Source organism: Camelus bactrianus, chromosome X (genome assembly GCF_048773025.1).
Source record: "Camelus bactrianus isolate YW-2024 breed Bactrian camel chromosome X, ASM4877302v1, whole genome shotgun sequence".
Classification (NCBI taxonomy): domain Eukaryota; kingdom Metazoa; phylum Chordata; class Mammalia; order Artiodactyla; family Camelidae; genus Camelus; species Camelus bactrianus.
In genome coordinates this window covers 4,569,004-4,596,410 of record NC_133575.1, presented here as the reverse complement: position 1 = coordinate 4,596,410, position 27,407 = coordinate 4,569,004, and the positions used below count along the sequence as shown (strand labels likewise).

Below are 27,407 nucleotides of genomic sequence, written 5' to 3'. Positions count from 1 at the left end.
TCCTTCTGCCCCTCCTGTGAACAACCCTCCTGTCCTTGAAGGCCCAGACCCCTAACCCATCCCTTCACTCAGGGTGGGGTGGACCCTTCATTTTACCCTCCTGTCTGTGAGCCTCTCGAGAATGTGTGGTCTCACACTCTCATGTGAGTGGGATTCCCACACGTACAAAATTAAATCTGAATTTCTCTTGTTCATCTGTCTCAAGTCAATTTAATTCGTGGCCAGAAGAACAGAGAAAGATCAAGTCGTCTTCCTCCCTGACAGCACTCAATAAATATTTGCTTGAGTTCCCTTAACCTTTGTTAAGTACTTAGCCTTGTGTAGTTTTCAAACACTGTCCTGGAAGAAGCAAAGCTTTATCACTCAGATCTCACTGTTGATGAGATGATTCAATTAGTTTTCTTCCCCTGGAAGAGAAAAACCGGCAGATCCCTGGGTGGAGATCCCTGCGTGTATGCATGTGTTAGTAGGAGAGGTCCAAACCTTGTAGAAGTTGTTCGTTGCTGTTTGTCTGCTTTGATAAGTCAGTTCTCCAGTCAGATATGTAAGGACTGGTGGCAGGACTCACCTGGGGGTGACTATGCCTCCTTCCCAGGGACATCTGGCAACGTCTGGAGACATTTTGGACAGTCATAACTTGAGGGAAACGGGCGCTACTGGAGTCTAGTAAGCAGACACAAAGGTTGGTGCAAAACACCCTACAATGCACAGGACAGCCCCCCAACAGCCCAGAAAGATCCAGCCCCACTTGTCAGCCAAGACAAGGTTGAGAAACCGTGCCATCCACCTATGTATGGAAAACTTCAGTGGCACCACTGGACCCCAGTAGCAGGACACTGGTGCTTGCGAAAGAAGCAACCACTGTACCCTTGGAACATCAGCGATGCATTTTGCGAGCACACAGTAGGTATTCAGCAGTGGGATGACATCCCTTCCTTTACTCCCTGTCTCCAGTCACTCCAAGACTCTGTTGATAACCACTGACCCCGAGGCAGTGATCCAAAGGAAAACCCCTACAGAAACGCCAGACGGCAACATTCTACGAGGGTCGATGGAAATACAGGTGTACCTTCCCAGAGAGTAAGCCGGCCTCACCTACCACAAGCCTTCAGCAGCAGTCAGACCTTTGGACACAGCCAACTTCTATGAATTACATTCATTCTAACATTGAGTCACGCTGAACGTTCTGCAAACTAATAGGCCTGGGTCAAAAGATTTCCTTCCATGCAAGTTGGTTTCTAAAGCCCAAGAGGAAACAAAAGATCTTGAAAGGGTGAGTGCCAACGTTCTTAACAGTCTGCTCCCTACAAAAGACAGGACAGTGCCAGTTTAGAGTTTGTCTACTGATCTGTCTGGTTGATGGATTACTTGGCTCCATGGAAAAAGGTCAAGAGCCTGTTTCTGTAAGACTTTGGAGTAATGGAGGTGTAGACCAGCAGACATCCGTCTCCCCACTCCCCGTCAACAGCACTGTTCTCTTCCCAGTCTCCTGAACGACCTCCCCTCTGTCTCTGACCAGCCCTAATTTGCTGGTTCATCTGACTACTCTCTTAGCCACCATCAGTACAACGACTTTCTTTTTTCAGTAAGAAAACCATTTACGACGTAGGTGATGGGAGACAGGAAGGAGAAAGGAGTGTGGGGCAGCTCTGACACCGAACATGAGCCCACTCCAAACACACACTCCACTCCTGCGCCCAGACTCTGCTGTTTGCAAGTGCTGGAGTTTTCTCACTCACTTAAAAAAACATACATCCCTTCCGCCAATCAAAAGGCATTTGCATTCACGGCCACTGAGCGACATTTTTCTTGTTGTGCCATGTTATGTTTTCTTTTGTTTGAAGTTTGTTTTCTGCCACAGAGGGGGGACATGCATAGCTTCACTGCTTGGTCCTACAGGTAAGCCAGCATGATGGATGTTTAGAGGTACTGGCCAAAGGCTTCCTTTCTTCTCTAGAGAGCGATTTCCCCTGTCTGAGAATATCTGAGGGGAAAGCATTTTATGTGATACTGAAAAGGCAAAGGTGGAGAGGACAGCGTTCCTCAGGCAAGAATTGATACGGTCAGCCTGGATTCTCCTTAACCCTCTGCCTGAGCGGTGCAGGGTACAGAACGTACTCACTGACAAAGGGAGTCGACAAGGCTGTTTTCCTAACATGACAGACTCCAGTGGGACAGGCTGGGGCCTGGGACCTCGTGCCGCAGCGCCCGCACCTGGACAAACGTCTCCTCCAGCAACAGACCATAAAGAAACTACAAGGGACTAGAAATAACCGCAGGCGTGTGCAGCTGGGGCAAATTATGAACAACAAGATACAAAAAGGCCAAACCCAACTGCCACGTCTGAGGCGCTGGGAGCAAAGGCAGGTGCCAGGCGAGATCCCTGCACACGCCCCACCAAGGGAGCAGGCGGACTCCCGGAGCCACGCCTCTGCCCAACCCACCCTCGCCCCGTTTAAGGGGGCAGCTCACCCCTCACTCTCAGAGAACAAGCAAGGGCGCCCGTTACTGTTTCCGCTCCTTGTGCTTCAGCACGAGTCCCCGTGAAGCCTTGCCTGAAATCCTCCTCTGGCCTCTTACCAGCTTCTACTGAATAGAGGGTCCAAGAACCCTGGGCCGGTACCAGCAGAACCAGTAAGGAGGGTACTTTAACGAGGACCAGCAAGCTGGGAAGCACTGGCGCCAGTGCGTGCACTCCGGATGTCTGAGAGGCTTCTGGGAAAGGCCTCACGATATACTAGCTAGTGAACAGCAATTACTTATGGAAACAATCTGATAGTGGATGAATGGACAAAGAACGTTGATACACACACACACACAAACACACACACACACACACACACACTGGAATACTTCTGAGCCATGAGAGAGGAGAAATCCTGCCATCTGTGACAACATGGATGGATGCTGAGGGCGTTACGCTTCACGAATTAAGTCAGACAGAGAAAGATAGCTACTGAGTGATCTCACTTACACATGGAAGCTAAAACACCAAACAAAACAATGAACTCACAGATACAGAGAACAGAATGGAGGTTGCAGGGGACGGGGTGTCAAAAAGGGGAAAGTGGGTCAAAATGTACAAAATTCCAGTTATAAAATAAATAGGACCTGAGGATGTAATGTACAGCATAGTGACTGCAGTTAATAATACTGTGTATTTGAAAGCTGATGAGAGTGTATCTTAAAAGTTTTCATCACAAGAAAAAACATTTAACTGTGTGCTGTTGGGTATCAACTAAACATACTGTGGGGACATCTCACAATACATACAAACATGGCATCATTATGCTGTACATCTGAAACTAATACAAAGTTACATGTCAATTTAAAAAGAAGAAAACAATCTTTTTTTTTTAAGTTTGACATTCTTACTTTTTCCCCATGTGCAGAACTAATATTATTTTGATCTCCTGAGTACGTGTAAGCACATTTGACTGTCCTTTATGATTGGATTACTGCATTCTGTTGATTTTTATTTTGAAGTTGGCTTTATTCCTTTGATAAGTTTATTATTTATTTATTCCTATGTAAGTTAAAAAAGCTAGATTTAATCTGTTCTTAGAAACAATAATTAGTACATATATGAAAACTAAAAAAAAGGGCAGCATACTGTATATATGTATTTACATGCAATATAACGTGTATGTGCAGTCGAACTGTTAACAATTCTACATAATAAAACTGAAAAAGGGAAAAAAACTAATAAAATACCTCACACATTAAAAAAAGGACAAAAATTATGGGAAACTCATAAGGACAAAGCAAGTGGCATTCGGAACCTGCATGTAAATCAAAATAATGCACAGTATTAAACAACCCCTGCTAGGTGTCAGCAAACAAGGACACGGGCCATCTTATTACACAATCACCAGATAAAACACAAGACAGAGACTGAGTTCAAGGCAAACAATTCTGCAATTATGAAAAGGAAATATAAAGCATGTCACACAGGCATCGATGCTGAAATTCTAAGGACTAGATTCTGTAAGAACCAGCAGTTTAAACTGACAGGTTGAGCTGAGTGAACCTTCACCTGCGTATCGGATGGCAAGACTCAGGGAAGGAACCCGGCGCCACTGCCACCACCCAAGTGGTCCAGTCTGGAACGACGCCTGGTGGGGAACAGGGAGCCCTTTCTTTAAGAGAAGCCTGATGCAGAAGCCAGCAACACAGCCTCCGCATTTAAGCGTTTTCTAAACAACAGTAAAGAAAGACCATTAGCGAGTTCTTAATGGTTCCACTTATTCTATTATTTATTCATTACACCCTCATTTATTCACTCTTCCTACAAATGACTATTGATCACCAGTTAGAGCAGTGCTTCTCCAATTCTGATGGGCATACAAATCACCCAAGGGTACCGTCAGAATGCGGGGCTGACTCGAGGGCTCGGGGGCAGGGCAGGAGACTCTGCACGACCCGCAGCCTCCCTTTGTGGACGCTGCTGGCCTCGGACAACCCGGACCCAGGCACCTGAGACACTGCGAGGAGGAGGTCACAGTCCTTCCGGTGCAAGGGCTGCCTCTACTAGACTAGGGGAAAGAAACTATGAGGTTTTCCTCAAAAGTTCTTTCGCTCTCCAACTGACAGGGATACTCAGCCAAAAAAAAGTAGACTTTTTACTCTGTCTCCTAATACATACTGCTATATTGTATATTATGCATATTATATGCACCCATGTGTTTGTGGAGGAAAATTACCCTTTAATCCTGTCTGGTGTGAAATGTGTTAGGAGGGTCTGAGCACTGACTCCCAAGGTCTATTCTCTGAACAGGACCATTGCCCATGTATCCAGGATGTGGAGTACGAGCTTTCTGAACTCAAGATGGAGAGGAAGAGGCAAGGTGGCTGGACACAGCCTCCTCCTGTGGCTCCCGTGGTCTCCTGGGCGGTGCATTCTGAAGGTCCCTACTGCCTGGTCCCTGGACTGCCCTGCTGGCATTCTCCATGGAAACCTGGAGAGCTGATCACTCCAGTCCCAGTTAGGACCCGGTAGCCCTCCCCCACTAGCTTGGCCTGAATTTGCCCTTCCTGGTACCATGGGCTCTAAGGCAGCACCACGTCCTCCCTCTGGCCCCTTCGCCAGGAAGGCTAGCCCAGTGTTTGCCAGGGTGTTGGGGTTGGGGGTGACAATACCCCTCACCACAGGGACACCCACGAAAGCCCAAATAGTATTAGTCCAGCTCCCTTCCTCCTGTAGCAGAGGAACAACATTTCCCCTACCCTTTTAGGTTCAGTCCCTGCCACCTGCAAATTAAACCAACAAAAACCAGATTAATAGAAGAAAATGTAGACAGATTTCACCAATGTTAATAATTTTATGTGTATGTGGGGCTCCACAGAAAAGAAATGAAAATTCCAAAGTAGCAGTTAGACCTACGAGCTTATATATCACTTTAACAAAAGGCAATAAACGGTGAAGTGACTAGACAATGGAGGGAGGGAGAGTTTGGGCTTCTAGGGATGGCCAGGGGTGGGAACATAAATATATGAGGGAAACTAATGGTAGATAAAGGTTGTTTAGTAAGGTGTGTAATGCAGACTCAAGCTGGTGGCCTCTGCAGTAAAGAGTCTTCTCCCAGGACTCAGACTGGTTCTCTTCTTAATATGGGAGAAGACAGTTTTACAAATGAAAATGTGTTACCTTTGTAAAGGCAATGTATGGCCTGCTGAGTGCCTCCCGTGCCCCCTGTTCCCTACTGCCTTCAGATCCAAATAATCCTTATGCCAAAATGGCATGTGCTGGGGTGACAAAATCAGGTCTCTGACATTTGTGGTGTCAGAAGCTGAACATTATTAACTCTTTTATTTCTTACCATTCTCTGGTAAGAAACACTCTCCCATCAGCCCAAAATATCTTCCTTTGACATTTTCTGTGTATGAGTATTTGACTTCCTTCATCTCTTGAAAGTTTCAGGCATCCCAGACCAGCTTAGATTCCCCCATTATGCACATGGCCACCATCCAGAAAATTCCAAACTCCAAATTTAAAGAAGCAGTATGCATGCTAATCTGACTAGAGGCTGTCTTTTCCTCTAGACTGTAGACACAGGGAGTTAGAGGATGTTAACTCCAGCAGCAGCACGCGCCATGACACAGGACACACGTCTGTGGGTTTCAGTACACAGTGACAGATGACACCTGTCCAATGCTTACCGCGACCACGCTGCCTTCTAGGCACTTTATCAGTGTTAATTTATTTAATCCTCCCAGCAATTGACAAAGTGAAATGAGGTCTGTCACCATCTGCACTGGAGAGCTGAGGAAATTGTATTACCCAAGCAGGCAGGATTCATGGCCAGACACTCTGCTCTTGCCCCAAGGGGACTAAACTGAGGGGTCGGAGGAGAAAAATGTGCTAAAACCACAAACTACCCACAACTCTTCCAAGGCTTCCGCTTCATATGTAAATGTCATGCGTATTTTTACATTCTACTCCTGTCTCCTAATTTAAAACCTTTTCCTGCAGGAAAGTAAAAGCCTGGGGCTGATTTCCGTTTTTTATTTCCAGCTGGGATCCCTGACTGCTGCTTAAAGGGGAAGGGAGGGGGGGCAGGGTGTGGGAGCCCAAGTGACGATGGACTAGGAGAAATGCAAAAGCTGGGGTTTTGATAGTGAAGATTTATCTCCTCGTTTCCCGTACTTTCTGAGGAAGGTATGACTTTCTCCAGATTTCCCCAAGTTTTCTGGCCATGATTTTCAGACCTTTTAGATTTGTTTATTCTAGACAGGGACAATCACCAAGACTGAGCGGGGAAGCAAGACTGGCCACCCCCCACACAACGTCTCTTTGGCATGCGGTTACTGTCAACTGAAAAGAACCAGTCAGGTAGACAACTCCCTGAGCTGACTAAAATAATTTAGATAGAGGGCCAGTTCCAGGAAGAGAGGTGTCCCCAGGTGTGGTGGGGGAAACTCAGCAGGGCCCGGGAATAGGAGTCCACCACGCGTCCCACTGTCTGCCTCACACAGCAATGTCTATTTACCAAACATTAGCTTTTCCATGTCCCTGTGAACTGCCTTCCTCCCCTTTGAAGTCCTAAACCACTACTCCAATATCCTCTTTTGTCCTTGCCTTAAGATGGTTTTTTAAGCTGAGGGTTTGGGTCATTTTGTATTCCCTGAGTCTCACCCATGTATACATGTCATTCAACTTTTGTTTCCTGTTTTTCTCCTGCTAACCCGAATCATGTCAGTTTAATTCCTAAACCAGCCAGGACAACCTAGAAAAGTAGAGGAATATTTCTTCCTTCCCAACAGGTGCAACGCCACGTCTCTGGTAGTAAAACTTCATCAACGTCTTTGTAAATGGCTGAGGGGAGCTTGGATGAGAACACAACCACGCACCATCAAAGGTCCTTGTCATGCTTGTTATAGGCAGAGACATAAATAGATAGATAATACATTGCCAGGTGTGTGTGCGTATGTGTGTGTGTGTGTGTGTATACATGAACACATATGCATGAGTGCAAAAAAGAAATACATGTGTTAACTTCCACGTCAACTTTCTCTAGACTCAGACTCTAAAGGGATCTCTTGACCTGGTGTGTTTTAATTCTGTTTTACTTTTAGCACCCAAATCAGTGTGTAGGCCGTGGCAGACTGAGCAACACGGTTAAGCGACTCACCACTGAAAATAATCTTTGCCTTCATCGATCACGGTCTGTCAAATCTTCTGAACACACAGTGTTCCCCAGGGACATAATGTACTAATCCACTGCTAGAACACAGAACCCTTTACCACCTTGTTCTGTTTACTTTGTTCCATCTCAAGCCAGGATGCCCAATTGAATGGCATTCTGTTCTGAACAAACATACGTCAATTCCAAGAGCGATGCACAAATAGAGGGTGACCCCAAAGATGGCAAAACACAGTTGAAGAGGTAACAGCCGATAAACACTTGTGTAACCTTTTAAAACATAACACAACGGCAAAACACTCTAAGCTGGAAACGTGGAGAAATCCCCTTAACTCACTCCATCACTGCTAAACGTTACCAGCTGTTTCTTCTCCTTGGACATAACGCAAACAAGTAGGACAACCGGCACATCTTCTGAGCCTGATATTAAATAAGCCTTTATAGCTTTGACTATGATAGCAAAAACCCTGATCACGTAACTTTTCAAAATGAACAAAAAACTCATAGCCAACAAGTTGTGGACAAAACCTGAAAATTAAAAATCATGACCATATGAGGAATTTTCAGCCACATGGGGCAGCATTTGTGACAAAATATTCAGAGGGAAAACAGGAGCCTATGTATGTATGCATTATGTTTATAGCATTTTATTAAAATAAGGCAATGAGTGGACAGATGATTGAAAGACATGGATAAATACATACGCAGATACATAAACATCGTAAAAAATGGAAAAAAAGGAAAAGCTGTGGGAGAGATACCAAAATCACACCTATTTAGTGGTGTATGGAGGAATTTTCCTGTAGAATCATTTTACTAAGAGTTCATGGAGCCTGTAAGCCTCAACACATTTTGATCCCCTCAGTTACAACTCATGACTTTTCTCCAGGTATGAAGTTTGGGTGATGGTACATGCCCGTCTGCGCATCTGTGGCTGCCTGCTCAAAATTTCCTCCTCAAACTGGTTCAGAGCAATCATATTAAGGGACTATAAAGGTCAAAGATTTAACAGCTTTAATACCTACTTCCACAGTCTAAGGCTGTTTAAATATCCAAGGCTACCTTAATCACAACGATGCTGAATTAATACAATTTAGTGGTTAGGCCACACATGGGAATGACTAGAGAATGCTACTTGTAAATACATGCCATGCATACACACACACACAGACATACACAGACACGTGTGTGCATACACACACATTTATGTGTGAATATACACAGATGTGGTCGGAAGATAAACATTACCAAATGAGATGGAAAAACAATTCGAAAGGAGAGGCTAGAGGGGAGAGGCAGACCTCTGTGTGCACCCTGCTCACTGGGCAACATCGAGCGTCTTGGCGGACATTCCCACCCAAGCTCAGCTATGTCCACACAGACACCCACCTCTCACCAGTGAGATTTTGAAAAGACTCCGTGTTGCTTTGCCTCAGCTTCTCGGCCGGTAGAATGGGATCAGTAACTGCAAGGCCTGATCTGTGTTATTGTAGGGACACCTAAGCCAGCACCAAGGCCAGCACGGAAGAAGCCATCAGTGGCCTTCATCTAGCTGGCTGTGACTCAGCCCCCGTACACAGCCTTCCAAACGGCCACTGCCCACGTTCGGGAGTGGCTCCTGAAGGGACATTTAGTTTCTACCCGGGGGTCAGAGAGGGGGAGCACATCCGGCCAGCCCCGTCCTGTGCCCCCTGAACACAGCCAGCCCTCCATTCACTTCTGTACTGTCTGCTTTCACCCACAGAAACACGGCATGAGGCTTCTCGGCTGGCAAACGCTCAAAAACTTTACAATCAGATCCTTACAGAAGGAGTTTCCTGAACCTTGGACTTGAATCTTGATGAGGCCTGGAGGCAGCATTTTTCTCCTACGTTCAGCGTTTTACTCACGTATATTGCTAAGAGGACAGTGGCTTACGTGGGACAGCAGACACGATGTCTCTATCCATTGGAAGTGCTGTGTGATGAGGCAACTGCTTCCCTGTACATGATGATTCATGAACCACGGGTGGAAACAACCACAAAGAAATGTAATTACGAGGGACAGAAGGAGGACACGGAACCAATGGAATCCTCGCTGCACCATACATTCCCCAGCTGAGTCAATCATGCCATTTCTAATAGGAAGAGAGACCCAAACAGAAACACGTGCATTTCCCCTAGAATCACCGCCTGTTTCATTGGCTCCATAGTTGTTAAGTCTCCATGATTTCATTTCATGTCACCGTGAACTTTCATAACTACCATGGGAGAATTCCCAGGGACCGGGGTTTCTGCTCGGACAATGTCTCCGTCATAAAATTGCTTCTTCCAGCACGACTCAGCCACGGCTTTAGGAATAACTCAAATGCAGGGGGGGGAGACGGCGGGACACGGACTGACAAAGAGTGGATTAGGATGCGAGCCGGTGCAGGTGAAAGGCATCTTTGTTTCGCCTGACCCTGAAGAACAGCACTGTGGGTTGTAAACCACCTCTGCAGGTGCGATCATTTTTCTTTCCCAGGTGGAGACCTGTGTCCGTACTTTGCTCACTGTGTGGCTGACGATCCTGAGCCCAGAGGCCTGGTTTTACAGGGGAAGGTTCCCCACACTGCCTCCAGGTTCAAATGTGCACCACCGTCATTCTGCGTCTGCAGCTCCCTTTCTAAGGGGAACTTGTGTCTTGCTAATGACCCCGGGCTTGGCAAGTCTTCAAGACCTATACAAGCCACTCAAAAGCACCTGCAGAAAGATGATGCACAATTGATCAATTCCTCATCGAAATGGACTAGCAGGCTCTGAATGGTAGGAAATAAAACAATTTTCAAAGCAGGCTGGGATCAGTCAGGACATAAAGACGCTGCAAGTTGTGGAGTTCAAAGCTCACGGTTGGAATTTGAAAAGGTTCCCCTGTTGAATGCTACCTCTTCCCACCCTCCAATCCCCAGGCCAAGTGGTTTATTTGCTCTTTTGTTTGGGCTTCGATGACTTATGTGTCTGCGAAGTCGCTCTTTGCAAGACGTAATAACTCCTGCCACGAGAACAGACTGGGTTTAATGACAATAACTTGATATTACAGGTGGTTCCATCCATTTCTAGGAAATCGTTCTGGGGTGATAAAGGGTCTGCAAGCCCCAGACCTGATACAGTGGTGGCTAAGAGGGAGGAAGAGACACTCTAGGGAAACCGTAATAATGAAAACGTCCAACCTAGTGGTAAATTGGGACAAAGAAAAGACCCCCTGGGGGACAAAGTTCCTGCCTGAGGGGGATAAAACCTGCTCCAGGCAGCCAAGTATCAGCCATCATCTGATATCCACTCTTCTATCCTTTTGCAAAACAGGGTTAGAGTCTTTCTTTTCTATGTTATTTTTCCTAGAGGACAATAAAAGATTCTACCATCATTAAAATCAAACCTGGGGGTTGTATGGGAACTCTCTGTACTTTTGTGCTCAATTTTTCCTAGAAAATAAAGTCTATATAAAAACAAACCTCAAAATTAAAAGCAGACAGAAAGTTGAAGAAGCCGTGATGGAAACACCAGGGTGGTTTTGTTGGTGAAATTGGCTGGTTCTTAGCTTAAGCTCAGGCTCCTTTTTCATAGGTGTGCGCTGAAAATCTGGACAGATTCCAGGAGGAAAAAGATGACATCCACATAACACGCTTCTGTCACTCTTCTGGGTATTTTAATGACAGAGAAATGCCACTCCTGGTAAGAAAGGAGATCTTGCCAAGTGCAAGGGAAGGTGAGCAGGATTCCCATCCATTTGAGGAGACTGGAAACGTCTGAGATTGGAAAGCCCCTCATGCCATCAGGATGCAAGGGCTGGGTCCAGTCTCATCTTAGTCACACGTGGACAAAGGCTGTCACCTGCCATTTCACTACACAAAGGATGCTGTAGCCATCCAGCCATCAGCCCCTGCACCAAGGGATTCAGGATGGAGAAAAACAGGACACTGGCCCCGAGAGCTACGGTGCACATCAAAGGAATCATGTCAGTGATCCCAGACTCTTGCATCTTCCCACACATAGAAAAGCACTAAAATCATTAACTTGAGATGTCTGCTGTTTTTTTTACAATTAGCAGTAATCTCTTGATGTTCACCTGTATGTTGTAAGTTTTTCTTTTCATTTCCTGGCAAAAATTCCCATATACCCTAGCTCCTCCCTGACGTCTCTGTAACAGTTCCTCAGAGCTACCTGAGAGGCTGCCTCCCCAGGTATAATCCTCAGTAAGGTCTCCAAATAAGGCATAACTCTCTACTTTCAGGTTGCCAGCTTTTCTTTTTCAATTGACACAAATCATGCACCTCTCCTTTCTAGATGTTCTGTTTGTTCCCAAGAAACAAATGGCAACAACAGATGAGTATATTCCTTAGATTTTGCTGGTGGTGGAGAAATAAAGAACAAGGAACTGAGGAACTGAATTCCACGGGGGAGTTTCTCAGGGTCTGACTCAGGCTGTGTACTACACAGAGAACGGCACCTGAGAACATCACACACATTCCCACGGTGAGCGCAGAACTCCTATGTGCAGCTGACATTCAGGTCATCGACTCTGAATGTGTACTTTGGGCTTTGGCTGTAGCAAGCAGACAGGGTAGGGGTTCCCTGAAGAAAGAGAACCAGGGAACCAGGCATAGCTTTCTTGACCTAAGAGAAGCCACGTTGGGCCTAAGCCAGTTTGTGATCAAAGCTTGGCCACAAGGCGTGCCCTTGAACAGGTCTCAGTAACTCACGGTCTTAAGGGAAGTGAGGGAATGCCAGAACAAAGGGAAAGCAGGCAGACAAGAGTTCAGCTCTACAACCAAGCCCTGGTTCCTCCTCAAGGGATCTACACAACAGCCGGACACAGATCCATGAGCTCTGCAGGCACCAAGGCCCTCGCCCAGGCGGAGGATGGTGACTTCACACTGAGACCCAGACTGGTCAGAACCAAAGGGACAATGACGTTAACCTTTTCTGACCTTCGTGGTTTCAATTAACTAAAGCTTAGACTCTACACACTTTTGCCCCAATTTTATGCCAAATTCTTCTCTGCTCAAGCCCCTTCATGAACATGCATTCAATGCCCAGGTCCCTTCCTGGACATACATGGACCCTTCACTTAAAACTTCCCCAATTTTGCTGTTCTGGGGGACACTGCTTTGGGAAGGATCCCCAGTGTTGTCCTTACTTGCTGGAAGAAATAAACCTTCCTTCTCCCACTCTTTGGCTTGGTTGTGTGTTCTGGCTGGACCCCCACCAAGAGGTGAACCCAGTTTTCAGGTAACAGCAGGGAGAAACCATGTCCTTTGGCTTGTTTGGATTCCGGGGCACTTGGGTTAAAGAAGTGGGTTACTGTCTGTTCTTTCTGGACCAGAATAGCTCCCACAGTTTTGCTTAAAGTCCAAATCTAAAAAGTATAGCTGATTACAAAACATCTCTACAAGTCGTTGCATGTATTCCCCTCTCACACGCTCCCGCTGCCCCAAAAGACACAGGCCGCAGCATCTCGCTGAGAGCGGGATTCCTGCTTCCACGCTGAATGTGGTAGGAAAGCGCGGGGTCTCTGGCGAGCAGCCTTAGTTCCCCGCCATCAACGGGCCTCATCAAATCACTAAAGGATGATTCTCCTCAAATTAACTGATTGTGGCAGTTACAACCTAAGATGTATTTCATTTTAATATTCTAAAATAAAAGAAGATCCACCTCCACCTCAACTTCCCACTGTGTCTGTGTGAACTGCACCTTTCCGTTTGAAAATGCACCGAACGTAAGGACGACCGCCCCAAGCAAAGCCTGCGTCACGCATCGCTGAGCAGTTTAAGTCCATGAAACCCGGGCTTCCTCACTGAGCTGAGGAGCTGAAGGCTTTTGTTTGCACTCTCGTCAGACACTTTTCCATGCATTAGTGCTTATTACCTCACTAATGAGGGATCGTGTCGGATCTAAATTCCACGCAGCACTGTCTTTCATAAAACCACCAGAGCGGTGGTTAGAGCTCTGCTGTTCACAGTCTCACTGACGCCGTGTTCCAGATGTTTATTTCTTTAACGACAAAGGCATTTACCTAGTATCCAGTGAGAGATTATGAAAATAGAATCAGCAGTTAGGACCACGAGGAGCGGACTCACAGGCTCTAGGGTTCGACTGTGGCTTTGCCACGGGACGACCGTGGGCTTGAGAAACGCACTGCATCTCTCCGGGTCGTAAGTCTTCTGTACTCTGAGGGATCACAGTGCAGGACTGACCAGAACAGGGCTACTCTCACAGCAAGTGCCATATTGCACCTGCCAAGAGGGCGCGAGGACAATGCTGTCATCTACTTCAACTTCAAAACTGAGCGAGACACAGAAACCAACCTGAGTTAACTGTCCCTGGTCCTGCCAAGAATGGCTTTCTTCCTGCTTGTGAGAACTCTGCTGCACAGAGTTACTTGACAAAAATAGTTTTAGCAAAGTTGGTGTCTTTTGAACAAAAGGGAACACTTCCATGAGGGGCATGGTTTAGAGAGTGGGTCATGGCTCCACTTGGGGAGCAGAGAAGAATGGAATCTACAATGAAGATGTTTTGTGTTCACCGCAGTAAAACTGAATTTAATTTCAAGCTACGTCATCAATAGCACGACCATATGATCCAGCAGTTCCACTCCTGGGTATATATCCAGGAAAACAGAAACACGCTGATTTGAAAAGATACCTGCAGCCCCGATGTTCATAGTGACACCATTTATAATAAATAAGATACAGAAGCAACACAAGTATCCATCAACAGACAAATGGATAAAGAAGATACGGTGTATATATACACACACAATGGAGTATCAGTCAGCCATAAAAAAAGAGTGAAATGCTGAAATTTGCACCAACATGGATGGATCTAGAGAATATTATGCTTAGTGAAATAAGTCAGACAAGGACTGTATGTTATCACTTATATGTAGATATATGGAATCTAAAAAATAAACAAACGTATACAGCAAAACAGAAACAGACACACAGATACAGAGAACAAAGTAGTATTTACCAGTGGGGAAAGGGAAGGGGGGGACATGGCAAAATAGGGGTAGAGGATTAAGAACCACAAACTACTACGTATAAATTAGATAAGCAACAGAGGTATATTGCACAGTACAGGGAATTAGAGCCATTATTTTGGAATAAATTGTAATGGCACATAATCTATAAGAATACTGAAACATTACGCTGTACACCTTAAACTAGTATAATATTATAAATCAACTATACTTCAATTAAAAAGAAAAACACCACCAAGAATCTGAACTCCAGCAGAGATCAAGCTTCTCCTCAGTGGGCAAGGGCTGTACCCTCTTCCTGTCGGGAGATTTCTGCTAAGCGAAGACACAAAGGCCTGGAGAGGAAGGGACTGGCCACCGCTGGACAGACACCGCTGGGGAAGGGAAGTCCAGCTAAGGCTTGAACACCTCCCGGGCTGGCTGACGGATCGGAATGTGCCCGCCTCAGCCTGGAAGACGGTACCTGGCTCAGAAAGCAGAGCAAGATGTCTTGCCACGCTTAGCACCCGAAGCCCCACCACAGGGAGAGGTTCACAAAACACTCAGCAGGCCACGTCTCCTACAGAGAAAGTCGAACCAAAAGCTGCCACCCAGCCCCACCCCAGCACAGCAAATCCTCGGACATGAAGCGAGCATCCCAGCGCTCCATCTGCCCTCTCTAGGGAAAAAGTGTTCAACCCCAGTCACGAGTAGTCACTCTGAAAACGTAACTTCTGACCCTTTAAACTGAGACCCCAAAACGTAATTTCAACTGCTCTTCATGTCCCAGGTGTCTTTCAGAGCAGTCTTCCTCACATTACAGGTAAAGTTCTGTCGACGGGGGGGGGGGGGGGGGGGGGGGGGCCGGGGAGCATAATATTTCATAAAGATACATCTTGTGGCTTCATCAATTTTCTCCTTTCAAATTTTAGAATGTGTTATGATACATGGTCATTTATTAAATAAATACTGGAGGAAAGAAGGAAGGAAAAGGTGTGGGAGAGAGATAACACAATTCCAGTTACCACATGGGAATAGAAAAGTTAACACCCTTCTCTAGCACCATACAAGGACTTCACAAGCAATACCTTAATCAACAGACATGATTAGACAATAATCACAGAAAAGTCAAGGTCATGTGCTTGCAAGAATATTTTGCTAAACAATGTTTTAAAATTTACTATTGTATTTCATTAATTATCCTGAAGTGCATTTGAAAGTGGAATCTTTCATCAACATTCTTTTATCCACAACTTAAAAAAATTAAATTTGACTTGATTTTTTTTTCAATATTGAAATCTAATTGACACGTAAGATTACATCCGTTTCAGGTGCAGAACAGAATGATGTGATGTGTGTATATATGATAAAAGGATCGCCACAATAAGTATAGTTAACCTCCATCACCACAGATTTCACTCGATTTCTCTAAATTTAAAAATCTGCTTCCCTGCCAAGATTTCCCAAAGAAGAAGCCTGTCATTTTCTCCCATGATTAACAGGAACACGGCTTCAACCCAGTGTGTTAACTTGTGAACTTCTGGACAACTGCGTGAACAGTTGCTTCACCTTTTAATTAAACTAGGCGCTTCAGAAGCTCTGGATGCTTGGGGAATGACCCTTTAATCCTCCGCCCCGTCTCCTCTCCTACTCTCCTCTCCTACGGGGAGATGATTAAGGGCACTGCTCAACTTCTGCCCGGCAGGATTTCTTAGATCTCCTAATCACTCTATGGGCTGGAATGCGCTTCCTTTTATTATCTATCAGATGCTGAAAGCTTAACTGATGTCTGGCTTTTTTCAAGGATTTTCTGCTTTCTTTGATTATGCAAAACTTTGCTGTATATGGGATCTCAGCCTAGTCTCCCCCCACCCCCCACCCCCCGGTTGTTGAAGAAAAGCTACTTCAGCTGACTTCGGAGTAACAGGTGCTCCAGTCGAAACTGGCAATTCTCCCTAAGACTTTGTAGAAAAGATAAGAGTGGAAGATTTTTATAAAGACAGATGTGTAGATACATGGGTAACATGAATTGTAATATACATTATCTACTGATATACATTACTCATCATATACACTATTATATATCATATTTGCAGTCTACATAATCTATAAAGACACAATTAGTTGTAATACATATTATACCAACATACATTAGTTATTATGTATATTATTATATATACTGTATACACATGACATATATATATATATATATATATATATATATATATATATATATATATATATAGAAATTTTAACTACAAGGCAACCTTTAAGTGAAGGAAGTACTGACATTTACATTCAAGAATGATTTATTTCCTAAGGATTGGGTAAGCCATGGGGAGTCTAAAAGTTGTTTTTAAAACATGGACCTCAGGGGCAGAAAATGCCAACAAGACACCGTAAGAAATGGTCCAAGTGCACGGTGTCACTGGATTCTGTTTACACATTTACCTTTAAGTTTATTTACTAAAAATCTCTATCTTGGAAGGTTCTTAAAGCCAGATTACTATGAACATCTATTTTTTCATAGCTATATGCTTCCAAAGCCCATAATTAATGTATTTCTGTAACTATGTGGATGTGGGTGAAGGGGAGTGTGGCTGTGTTTACACACATAGATATGTATATCATTAAAAATAACATTAGTTTAGGTGTAAAAAATTATTTGAAAGATGACATTTTGACTGTAAGTAGAGAATACCACAGGAAGGACTTTAGAAAGGATGAAGTCAGCCAGCGTTCTCTTCCTAATATTTCAAATTCATGTACAAAAGTATGTATCTCATGTAATTTCATCAGAAAGCTCCTGGGAATAGACTTCTGTATACGGCCGAGTATATTAACAAACGCTTTATGTTGACTTTTCCCCCTAATTAGACCCAAGATAAAAATCAAAACGATTATCTTATTTTTGGTCCTTGGCCAAGACAAGAAGATAGAAGTGGCACCGAATCTTAGGAAATAAAATTAAGAGAACAATGAGGTGATTGTTGAGCAGCTTAATTCAACACCTCGTTATGAACAGAGTCTCACATTTGGAAAATAGGCTGGAAAAGAAATCCAGTGTGAGGCTCCAGACCAGCGAAGGTGAGATTCATGCAGAGCAGCATCAGTGGTTGGCCAACTCAGTGAATGACTTTGTAAAAAATGTTCTTAGACTAAAACATAAAATATTCTGTATGGGGGGAAAAAAAAACCCTGTGGTTCTTAACTGCATTTTTATTTTAAAGGTATCAAAGAAGTTTCTATTTGATTCTGTAATCAAAGCAAAATAATTAATATGAGCAGAGACCAGAGAACAGATCAATGGAGAGAAACTGACGGGTAATCCAAAGCAATCTCCTTTAGAAGCTAAGTACTCACTTAGAGCTGGCTTTCAAGACTACTGTTTTGACAGAATTTGAGAAATAACCCATTAAGTCGGGTCTGGATCCTGGGCGACAACTGAAGGGAAATTTACTTAGCCTCAACAACAATCGTAATACTGTTAGGTTCTCAAAGGAATTATTTGAAAGGAAGCTAAAGTCGAAATGAAGATGAAAAAAAGTCGAAGAAGGAAGTCTTCAGTGTTTTTAACTCATTCCTGTATCCCTCACACCTAGCACGGTGTCTGACACACACAACATGAATGGACAAATTCAAAATGACCCACAGACATTTCCACAGCTAGGTAATACTACAATGACGTCACAGAAAGCATAATGATGAAATCAAACCCTCTCCATCTCCCAAGACTTATGCGATGAGACTTTATAAAGTCAAGGTATACGGCATTTTCTGAGTGAACAGCCTACAGTCCTCCTGTCTACATAATTGCTAATTTAAAAAAAAAAAAAGGATTTGACAGGGACAGAGGTAGGCCAGGTGGAAATCATCAACCGCCTTTTACCTTTCAATCAAAGAAGAAAGAGAAACGGCTTAAATCAGGAGGGAATGCTCTCTTCCTTGACAATCTGAAGCCGACCGCCCGCCACTGTCATAAAGTCCTTGGTGCAGAGACGCTGGTCCCTGTTGCCAATGGATGCTGTTTTCTGGGGGGCCTGGAACGCAACCTACCATGCAGTTGAGGCAACCACCTCCCTGAGCTGAACTCTGCTTTCGGACATGTCTGACAAAATCCAAGCCCAGCTGCTGAACAGCAGTTTTACTTTTCTGGGTCCCAGCGGGCAGGCAGTCATACCCCTGGGATTGTCCACCTTTGCCGGCTACCAGTGAGGAGTAGTGACAGAGGACTAGGTTTGGGAACACGGGCAACGCTGTTAGAGATTTCTCATCACGTGGCCTCCTACAAGGCTCGTAATCTTTGGCACTGCCTACTGTCACCCTGGCCCTGTCCAGGCAGCTTCTGTAAGGCAGCAACTATGGTAATAAGCCTCGAATGTATTTCCAGTAGCATCGAGGACCAAATGTTTCTGAAAGAAAGCACGCAGCGTAGTGAAATGTGACTTACCACCACCGCAGCTGAGAATACTCATATCCTGTGGGGCTGCTCCCGTGGGATGCACAAACGGTACTTCCACTCTCCTGCAGGGACTTCTGCTGGCCTCATGCTTCCTCTTCAGACAAGTCCCGTCCACCTGAGCAGCCAGTGGGTTTTCCAGCCTCGCCGCGCGACCAGTTCTGTAAGACACCAACTCTCACTCAGTTTCCGTGCGCTTCATCTGCCCCAATAAAGCATCCGTCCACAAGGTCGGCCTCAGGCGCTGCCCTCCAGGGAACCCAGGCCCTTTCTTGGACTAAAAAGCCGACGTCCTCCAAAGGAGACGATGCAGGATTTGGACTGTCCACCTCTGTGAAGGAGTAGGGACTCTGGCCTGTGGGAAGATGGGGTGCTGTTTACACTGCCCAGGCAGAGGCTTCACAATGACAAACACTCTTGTAACCGAGCAGGACCCTGGGGGGGGGGAGGGAGGGGAGGCCCTTCCTGGGACAGACCTCCCCTCCCCCATGTCTTCTGCTGTAGCTCCGCTCGGGAATATCCACATAATGCTATCTCTAGCGTATTCCTGAGTTTTTCAGATGCTAAAAATCACCACCTAAGGGAAGAAATTAACTACAACCAGAGCGAGGCCCCCAGACCTTCCGTAGCCTGGGGGTTGACAGTGTTGACCGCCTCACTGCCTCAACGCCAGGTAATCAGAGGATTGTGCGGGAGCTGATCACCTACCCTGCGCCCCCCGACCCCCTCCCTTACCTGGCCTTTAAATATGCTTTGCTGAAACCCTTCAGGGAGTTCAGGGCTTTCTTGAGCCTGAACCACCCCTTCCTCCGTGCTCGGCCCTGAAATAAAGCCTTCTCTGCTGCAAACTCCGACATTTTGGTCTGCTTGGCCTCACTGTGCGTCCTGCACGAACTTGCCTTTGGTAACACTCATCTGCGGAGAAGTGCGATCAGTTGCGGGGTTGGGGGAAGATGAGGCTTTGGGAGATCACGTGGCTTCTGCCCTTAATTGGAACAGAGACCAGCGATAATTGGCAGATTGCTTGGTGGAGCAGCTGCGTTCAACCATGTCAGAAGCCTTGCGGAAAGAGCAAGAGAAGCTCAGGTTGGCTAATTCTCCATTCACGGTCTGCGGCGAAAGCAAGGAGAGCTCCAGGAAAGCTGGAAGGAAGACGCTTCTGCAGCCGCAGGACAGGGTATGGTGGAAATCAGGACCCGGGCGGGCAATCAGGAGGCAGGGCTGCAGAGATGACTGGAAGATGACGGGGCTGCTCTGTGAGAGCAGGGCCCCGTGGGGCCGGAAGAGCAGCACCCGAACCAACCAGCCTGAGGCTCTTGACAGCCACGCATCCTGTGAAACACTGTCATGTGGCCCCAATTCTTCCCGTGCAGTGGTCTCACCTGGAAGGGGTACCTTCTGAAAACACAGCTTATGTTCCTCAGTTCGTACCACCTTCTTTCCTAGTGTTCCTCAGACCTGTGGTCTTCCAGCGTGAGCACACCTAGAATCACTTGGAAGGTGAGTGAAGGCACAGATTCCTGAGCCCTCCGCTCAAAGCCTCTGATGCAGCCGGAGCCGGGGCGGGGCCGGAGAGTCTGTGCTCCTCAGTCTTTCCCAGGCGATGTTGGCCACACTGGGAGAACCCGCCGCTTCAGTCCTAGATCCAGGTCCCATCACAGTGCGAGCCCTTCTCTGTGGAAACGGACAGCCTGCGTCCCAGAGGGGCTGCTCACCCAGACAGCTACCGGGGCGTGAGTGGAGATGGATCTTAGGACTGGGATCAGAGGAGCAGGGTAGATGATTCTGGACACCGGTTAAGAGGATTCACTGGCATGGTGGCATTGACCCCTGCTCTGGGAGGATTCAAAAGAGCCCCGTTCACGAAAGCGGTAAGGAACACACAGGTGAGGGACCGTCAGAATATTTTAGGAGTGACTCGGCAGCTGTTACCCACAGGCCAGGGTTGAGAGTGGATGCTGGAGCCACACAGCTGAATGCCCTAATATCGATGGCACTGATTGGATCCTGGAACGGCACGGGAAGGGAGCCGGCACGTGGTCTTCAGAAACAAGGTGAAGCTAGTTACGGTAACTGGCATCAACCCAGAGTAACAGGCGCCGTTTCTGATTCCTGGGGAATCTGTGGCTCACACATCTCTGCGAGGAGAGTGGTGGCTCTCAATTTCTCTAATAAAAAGAAACTAGAACTGTCAAGCAGAAAGCCGCCATCAACGGCCTCAGTACGGTAATCACAGTCTCTTACTCAGTTTCCAGCAGGATGGCAGCTCACACACCCACTGACTGGAGGCAAAACCCTGTAATATGGTACAAAAATGTACAGTCCACGTTTCTGTTCGTTTTCCTCCCCAGTGTCCATAGACAACAGCTCGAACACTGGAGAGAACGGAACACCCAGAAAGCTTTAGGACTGCAGTATAAGGACTTTTGACCCAGTTTCTCCTCATAGTGCCTCCGATGGTCCCACATACCTTCCCAAGTTAGCTTCCCCAATTCCCAGGTGTATAACTGGGCTGTAACTGCATAGAGCTGGCCCCTCCCTCACATGGGTTCTCTGATTTGAAGCGTAAAGGTTGTCATAGTAAGAAGAGCCAAGTGGAATCCCCTAAATTGGCCAAGACAGTAGATCTGTAACATTAATACACTCAGGAGAAATTGCAAAGGTTAGTCCATGATTAAAAAACTTGAAGGATGCTGGAGCAGTGGGTGCCATGTTATCCTTGTTCAAATCACACGTCTAGTCTACACAAAAACCAAGTGCATCATGGAAACTAACCAGGAACCACCATAAACTTACCACAGTAGCCGCAATGGGAGCCACTACTCTAGAGATGGTCTACTGAATGGAGCAGGTCAAGGTGATGTTGGGTGTTAACACTTTTTCAGAAGTGGTTCATCATCTGGGATGATCAAAGCATTTTCACCTTCCCATGCTGACTCCGCAGCTCTCTGTCCTCTGGAAAGACACCTTGGCACTCTGCACCACATCACACTGGTCCACTGTACTTAGGAGACCACATCCCGTGTCTTTATGACATCACATCTCCAGTGTCTAGGACATCACATTATTAGCCGGAGGTGACATGTTTCCTTTATGCCCCCAGTGAGACACAGGCATGCCAGAACATGGGAGATTAACTCAACAAAGACGTCCCGGCCTGCCCCACTGGTGAGGGTTTAGCGGCCCAGTGGTCTCCAGCATGCCAGAATGACTCTTACAAGGTAAACTCTTACAGTTTGTTCTATGTGAACGTCCTACACATAGCTTGGTGGCAGAGGACAGAAAGAGTGCATTCAAAGCTGATCCAAAGTTTTGGTCCAATTCACTGGAGAATGATTCAATTTACTGAGGTAAGAAACAGAGTGGGGAGCAGGTTGGGGGAAAATCACAATAATTGTTCATTTGAGACATGAAATTGAAGGTTCGTGTTGAGGACGCACTTGAATATTTACGTCTGCATTAGGAGGAGTTGTCAAAATTTACCCAGTGTTTAGAATCACGAAACTGGATAAAGTCACCTAGAAACAGTGGTCCGAAGACTGAGCACCCCAAAATGCAAGGGGACAGAAGACACACGGCCCAGGAGAGCTCTCAGAAGCGGGCAGACTGACTCCTGGCCCGCATTCAAATACAGGGGGCGCACAAGAAGTGTAATTTACATTAAGAAGCCACAACCCTAACTGCTCTTTGCTGACCAAACTCCCCAGATACAATAGAATCACACGTTTCAGCAGACACAGGATTTCTCAACAAGGAGCTTTGCACGGAACCATCTAGCCAGGTTTCCATCCACCAATGGAATGAGGATTTTCTTAAAACCTCCAAATCGTATATTTGGAGAAAAACTTCAACAGCCCATCATCCACTCGATGTAACACCTCATTTTCACGAGCCCTGTCATCCTTCAAGGAGATTCTAACAATGACTTATTTAAGACTCGATGACACTGAAGGAAATTTGAGAGTGCTTTCAGTTTCTCAGTGTTCAGATACACGCATTCAATTATAGGTGCTAAATTTTTCATCTTTCTAAAATGATTCTTCATTGTCAGTGATACAGGAAATATGCAAATCCATAATGAAAATAGCAAAACTCTCTCCTAAACCCACTTCCCAGATTTAAGCCGAGCGTTTTCAATTCTCACCAAAATTTATGTTGTTGATTTGCTCCAATGAAATAGGCTGTAGTGCCTCCTTTAATAACATAACTCCCCTCTTTGGAGACAGGCAGGGACCAGGAAGGCAGTTTCAAGCAAAGCAGCCACGTCTAGCAACTACAGAGTGTTAACATTTGAGCAAACAGTTCGAGATAGAAAGTCTACAGCTATTTTACATGAGTGGAATTTAAATGTGTAAATAGATACTTTTCTAAAAAGTCTTACAGTAATCAACATGATTTAATACAACCCAGTTCAGTTAATTCTAACTTGACATCTCCAACTTCAGGCCATTTACCTGGAATCCAGGGTGCAAGAATGAATAACATGGTTCTTCTATTCAAGGATCTGAAAGTGGAATAGGAAAGTTAACAGGTAAGCCTTACCTGCATGCACAGATCTGAAAGGGACACACAAAATACAGAGGGAGGGGAGAATGACCTGCAGGGGGGGTCCGGGAGGAAGGGCTTCACAGTCATGATATTAAGTACAATTTTGAAAGGAGTCACTATCTGGCACTGATGCAAACAGGGGGCGGGTAAAATATGAGAGAACAAACAGTCTGCACAAAGACCCACCCAGAGGAGAGTTTCATGGTTGCCCTTAGCTCAGTTTAGAGTTTTCATTGTCCTTTTAACCATCAACTTCAGGAGTTCAGAATCAAGTGACATAGAAAGAAATCCCAGTCTCCCAAAAGAGTCCACAGTGAAACCCACCTCCCTTTTGAAGGAAAACCCAGTCTGCGATTTTTCCAAGTGTGTGAATTTTCTGTCTTGGTTTATGGTCATTATAACTCCAAACAGAGCACAACTGGGGTTTCCTTTTTTATTAAAAAAATAAACAAAGCCAGCGATGAGACATCACCTCTGCTGACTTTTTAATTATATTTTGATGGCTTTTCAAGAATAACATCTTTCTGCAAACATACATCATACGCAAACAAAATTAAACCCACACCTGAGGGCCTACCAAATCACAAACAGCTTTAATGGAATGACACAAAATTAATTTGAGAAATGTTTATTTTTGAAAACATTTTTCCTCCCTCCACTATTAAGTGTGTCCTCTAGATCGCAAAACCCAAGACTTTTTTTTTTTTTTTTAACTATTGTTCCTTTCTGAAACTGCTAACCAGGCCCCAGTATTTGTCAGGCTTCTAGGCGTCTGGAGAACCCTTTTCCTGCCCTTTAAGTTTGGGCATCTGAGTCTTCCCGGGTGCCTGTCTGCTGTCCCCCTGCAGACAGGCTTGTGTCACTAACACCTCTCCTTATGCATGATGATTTCCAATGAGGGTGAGCGCCAAGACTTACAAAGGGGTTTAACAGACCCTGAGGGCTACGGATCCGCAGTCTGAAAAGTCTTCTCAAATCTGTGTTCAGAAGAAAACATGGTTACTGCTACTGAAGTCTTCTCCCCTGTTCCTCCTTGCACTGAGATAGGCTGGGGCCCTTTACTGGAGTGCTTGCACCTGGACAGACATCTGGTGCAACAGAATGCGAAGAAACTATAAGGGACTAGAAAGAACTAGTACACACACAGCTGGGGCAAACTATGAACAGTAAGATACAAAAGGGCGAAACCCAGCTGCCACTTCCGAGGTGCCGGGAGCAGAAGCAGGTACCACATATGATGCCTGCACACACACCACCAAGGGGGCTGGCAAACCACCTAAGCCACCCTCTTGGCCTGCCCCCACCCTCATCCCCCTCTCAGGAAATGACCAAGGACACTTGTTTCTTGTTCTCACTCCCTCCTGCTGCTGCACGAGTTCCCATAAAGCCTCTCCTGAATTGCGCGTCCGGCCTCTTATCTATTCCTACTGATTAAGGAAGGAGTCCAGGGACCCTGACCGGTAACAGTACCAGGATTCCGCATCTGTCTTTGCCGAGGGAAAGCCACCTGATCCGACATCTGAATTTTGCCTATTTCACATTACTTAACAAGTACTTCCAACAATTTCTGATTTTTGCTTCAAATCCCAGCCCCACGGCTAGATAACAGTCCAGTGGAAAGAAAGACTGTCAGGTCATAGCATCAAACATGTAAGGACCATTTGCCTTTAAGTCATTCAACCCCTGGTTATAGGCATGCACTATTTTAACTTTTGGACTCTTTTTGAATTCATTCAACACCTATTTACTGGAGACCACCATGCGCGAGATCCCCATGCTAAGTGCTGGGAGTCCACCATCCTGCCTTTCTTTCCTCAATTCAACAAGCATTTCTTGAACAGCTCCCAGCTTCAGGAACCAGTTTCAGAGTCTAGCAGTGAGTACAGTAAATTTTATAAAAATGGTCCTAATAGATTTGGTAAAAGGTCCTATAAGCAAGACAAGCAAGGGATGGTCACCCTGCTGTGTGCACTGAATGGGAAAGGACTGTGGTGGGAACAGTAGTAAAGAAGACAACTTACTGTAACTACCGTGATCATCACGACAAAACCAATGCACAGTAAGCTCTTCATTTGAGCCAGATGCCTAACTAAGACCCTCTACGTGTGTTATTTTTATCATCAGCAAAATGACCTGAGATTGGTCCTATCAACACCTCCTCCAGAGAGATGCCAAATAAGGTTTTATAGTAACTCACCCAGTATCACCACATCAATTAAAAACAAAAAGAGCAAAATGCAAAAGTACTGACACCTGCTACAAAACCTTCCAAAACATGCTAATTTAAAAAAGCCAGACAAAAACCACTACATGGTGTATGATTCCACGTACATGAAAAGTTCAGAACAGGCAAGTCTATAGCCAGAGAAATTGGAAATTGGGGGCTGAGGGAGGGGGCAGGGACTGACTGCACTCACATTGGTGATTCTTTTTTTGGGATGACGGAAACGATCTCCAGCTGGATTGTGGTGATGGCTGCACAACTCTGTATGTGATGAAAAATCATTAAACAGACAAGCTCTAGGGTATATAAATTACACTTCACTAAAGCTATCAGATAAGAGAAAGAGAGAAAGAGAAAGAGAAAGAGAAAGAGAAAGAGAAAGAGAAAGCGAAAGCGAAAGCAAAAGCAAAAGCAAAAGCAAAAATGGCCGAAATGGCCCAAGCCCAGGAACAATGAAATACCTTATCTTTAAGGACCATGAATCCACTTGTCCACACAATTTCATGTTTGTCATCCTCCCGGTTTAGAAAACGTACACTCCTGTGTTCCTCCTCTAGTGACCCACAGCCACCACACTCACAGCACTTCCGTCACCAGATGTGGGGGGTTTGCGCACACCACAGGATTCTGTGCCATCTGTGGGGTGTCCTATAATCTAAGTCGGTTCTGACACCACCTACTGAGAGAGCGCGTCAGATCCCAGCGGTGAAGGGCTCAGCCCCACAAGACCACCCACACTTCAGATGCCAACCATCACCAGTCTGGGTTGTCCCCTGTGCTTCCAACCAACAGGCTATACGTCGGAGGTCCCCCCTCAGGATCGGTGAATTTGCTAGAGCAGCTCAGAGAACTGAGGAAGACACCTGACTTACTGTTGACCCATCTACTGTACAAGGATGTGACGAAGGACACAGATGAACCTGCGGAGGGCAGAGACCGCAGGGCGAGCTATGTGGGAAGGGGCGGGGCGCTTCCCTGCCCTCTCCTGAGGGTACCCGTCTACCAGCCTGGATGCTCCCCAACCCCACAGACTTGGGATTTTTTTATGGAGACTTAATCAGGTAGACATGATCCATCATCAACTGCATTTCCAGCCCCCTACGCTTCCTGGAGAATGGAGGGTGGGGCTGAAAGTTCCAAGCTTCTACTCACGGCTTACTGTTTCTTGCGAGCAGCCCTCAACCAGGAGCCCAACAAGGATGCCCTCATCTGAACAAACGAGTCCCCTATTACTCAGAAAACTCCAAGGGATTTCTGAGCTCTGTGTCAGGAAGGACAGAGGCCAACACATATATGTATTTTTATTCCTGTTCTAGGAAACTGAAGATCCTTCGACGGCTTCCAGACCCAACTCTTTCAGCTGAAATCTAGCTGCCCTTCAGAATACAAGTATCAGTCATCTGTGAACTCTTCCATGGCCACCTGAGCTCAAAATGCCCGTGGTTTCAGCCAAGTACAGGGCACAAGTCCTGTCCTCTGCAGTCTCTCTCCCAGAACAAGTCCCAGAGCCCGCATGCCGGTGCAGAGAAAGAGAAGTAGCAATTAGGAGGCCCTGATG

General features: G+C 45.8%; 1 protein-coding gene across 4 annotated transcripts in view; it reads right to left on the bottom strand.

The window, feature by feature from the left end:
• STS (steroid sulfatase) overlaps nucleotides 1–27,407 on the bottom strand; it is a 499,782-nt gene that overhangs the window by 142,727 nt on the left and 329,648 nt on the right. For 2 of the 4 annotated variants that reach the window (XR_012504611.1, XR_012504610.1), the window contains exon 11: nucleotides 19,069–19,238. The exons of the other annotated variants lie outside the window; for them this stretch is intronic. The gene's annotated coding sequence lies outside the window, so the exon portion shown is untranslated. The remainder of the gene's footprint in view (nucleotides 1–19,068; nucleotides 19,239–27,407) is intronic. 4 annotated transcript variants of the gene reach the window in all.